Source organism: Etheostoma spectabile, chromosome 7, assembly GCF_008692095.1.
Source record: "Etheostoma spectabile isolate EspeVRDwgs_2016 chromosome 7, UIUC_Espe_1.0, whole genome shotgun sequence".
In the NCBI taxonomy this organism is placed as follows: domain Eukaryota; kingdom Metazoa; phylum Chordata; class Actinopteri; order Perciformes; family Percidae; genus Etheostoma; species Etheostoma spectabile.
In genome coordinates, this window is record NC_045739.1 from 16772752 (window position 1) to 16775814 (window position 3063).

General features: G+C 37.3%; 1 protein-coding gene across 3 annotated transcripts in view; it reads right to left on the reverse strand.

The window, feature by feature from the left end:
• Window positions 1-3063, reverse strand: part of LOC116692009 (oxysterol-binding protein-related protein 2) — a 32275-nt gene that overhangs the window by 19265 nt on the left and 9947 nt on the right. The window contains exon 1 of one of the 3 annotated variants that reach the window (XM_032519972.1): window positions 884-902. The exons of the other annotated variants lie outside the window; for them this stretch is intronic. The gene's annotated coding sequence lies outside the window, so the exon portion shown is untranslated. Of the gene's footprint in view, window positions 1-883; window positions 903-3063 lie in introns of those variants that run through there. 3 annotated transcript variants of the gene reach the window in all.

Genomic DNA, 3063 nt, shown 5'->3' on the forward strand with positions numbered 1-3063 from the left:
ACAAATGTCAGAAGTGTGGACTGGCGCTGTGTCTCTCCATGTTGCCGGGGTGCTGTGTGTGAGTGAATGGGGGCGGGGCTTACTCTGTCCTCTATGACTGCCCACATCTAGAAACTAAGCTGCACGGTGGAGGAAACTACTCTGACTGGCACATGATCTAATTTATATACAGTTCTTAACACTAATGAATTGAGCAGGTGGGCTTATTTTTTTTTAATGAAGAAAAGGATAGTCTCATATTCCCTTATTTTATATTTCCATATTTTTCAAACAATGCCCAATGAAGACTGCAAAGGTTTTCCCTGCCAAATAATGTTTTTAAACTAATCAAGTTTGTCCTGAGAACTTCAATGTGAACTGAATAACAAAACCTGTAAAATGTGGTTTATTACTGCATAGGCCTCTTGATCAAGTTTCAATAGTCTCCCTTCTCATCACAGCTTCATGTTTACATTTTAGGGAGTAACAGGGTTAACATACTTTGCATTCCATTTTTTTCAACCTGAGAAAGATAGTGACGGATGTCAAAGAGGAGCTAGAGGATGAAATATATCTAAAATATAAGGTTACTGAGCATTGGTTACTCCGTATTCTTACCGTTTTCTCCAGTTTTATTGTCTTTTGGCCCTTTCCAATACCGGTTAGAACCAATCATCAAATTATGTTTCTGAACGTAGTTTAGGACATTATACTTTACCATGTAGTCATGAAAAAACAGTTCCTAGAATAACTGTAACTATAATGTAATAACTGTCCTAATTAAGACATCACTGACTGTCATCTGCACTTGCTCTTTTACTCAAAATGACGTTATCCTTAAATGGAAGTACTACTGTTAATCCACTATATTTTAATTTATAAGCATTATAAAATCTTTACATACCTGCAGTGAACTTCTGAGAGACAAATACTTCTGTACAGGCAGTCATTGAAACACTGAAACAGTGCTTGTTCTCTCTTTCCCTTCCTCTCATTCAACATTTGTCTACAGTGGAAAGGTTGTACCTTTGCCAGTAACAGGGAACGCCTTCAGCACACAAATGAACTTTGGCCAAGGTGTCCACAATCGATAAGGTGACAGAATGGATGACAAGCTGGGATTCAATTGTTCTAACAGCTAATTTAAAGTCCAACCTTGAATGCCTTATTTGTAGTTTGTTGGCTCATTTTAAATCTATAGCAATGTGCTTTAGTAAGCCAAATAAAGCAATAAATAAAAAACCTACTGTTTCTTACTGTACTATTGTAGCAAGCACTTATACAATCCCTAATTACAAAATAATCAAAAAGAGTGCTTATCAGCAAATTACAACAGCCAAAGGATCTACGCAAAACTGCCTGATATTTCCTGTGACCTCATAATTCTAAAGACCAGGGCACTCTCAAATGTTCAAACATTTCAGTAGTACTTTTGTTTTATTTTGTTTAAGTATCAAAACTGTATCTGTCAAGCATTTCCCAAACTACTGCCAGCTACTGAAGTCGCCAGCTTGTTTACTGCAACATGAACAAGCCTCCAATAGTGATAACCCTTATCACGAATATTTCATCAGTTTTTCAGCACTCAATGTTCTACCCATGTGCTCGAACACAAATCACAAGAAGCAATAAAACCAGATGTCAATCCAACAGTTATTTACTTACACAACTTATTACCAGGAAACAAAAATGCCCCAATTAATTCTCTCCAAATAGTAGTGGTATTCTATGACTCTGTGGATAGTTTAAATGTTGTATAATATCAGGGCAAGGTAAACCCTTTGGTAAGCCAAAACAGCAATTTTATTTGGTCCAAGTCAGCACTGAAAATCCTCTTTAAGCCTTTGTGAAGGCTCCATTTAACCACACTACATCTTTAGAACAAAAACGGTAGGTGAAGGTATGTGGACTCAAGAACATGCAGGGCTCAATGCTAACTTTTTAAAGTAGTTGCCAGCTTGGCAACCCGGCATCAGCTTTTGGTTGCCGAAATTGACAATACAGTTGCCATATTTTAAACTGCCTATAGTTGGAGCAATTAATTTCGAATGCAACTACCACAAATAATAATGTTGCAATATAATGTCTAATATAATGTAATATGTAATAACTTTTAACAACAATTACTTCTTTTGCCAGTAAATTGCTGTTAAAAAACATCTGAAAAACAGATGAGAAAAGGGTATTTTACAATAACTTGGAATGCACCACAAGGTTTACCAGTTTACCAGTAAATCCAACATTTACTCCCGTTTGTTTTGTTTTTGCATCAACAGCAGTGACCGAGTGCATGTGTCTTTTTGCTCATAGCTTTACTGGCAGACTGTTGTATGTCCCGGTGTTGGAATGCTTTACGGTGAAATAAAGACACACTTTTATAGCGTTTAGCTGTCAGCAGTGTTTAATCCAGTTACTAATGTAGCTAATTGTAGGCTAACGTTATCTGCTGACAAGTGTAATGTGTTATTAGTGTTTACTAGCGTGACATGCAGTGATGCTTCCGTTGCCTTTAACATCTGTTTGAGAGCACCAGAAAACAGCCCAGACATATAGGTGGCACCGTAATAAGGCACCGAAATCCACATTGCTATTCCGTCCGGTAGATACAAGTAACCAATGCCATGTTAGCACCAAATTTTAACATGAGTCGTTAATGTGAACACAACATTGCGTTGCCTATATCTTTTCAAAGCAATCTGGATGTGTGGAAAGTGGTCGCACAACAGCTGTTCTGTTACGCACAAATGTAGGGTTTAAACTTTACGCAGACAATCGACTACTTTTTAAAATCCGATTTTCCAGTTTTGATATATTGTTATATATATAATTTAGGGCTGCACGATTATGCCCCAAATGATAATCGCGATTTTTTGATCAAATTTTGATCGCGATTATTCTCACGATTATTTGTTGATTTAAACCAAAACAATTTTATTGTCACATAGGCTATAATAACTGCGAAGGGAGTGTGATGGATGCTACTCACAGAGAGACGGCTGACTCGTTATGAACAGGTCCAGCACGGGTTGAACGGTGGATACACACGTCCTGTGTATTAAACGTCTGTATCTTCACTGCGCTGCA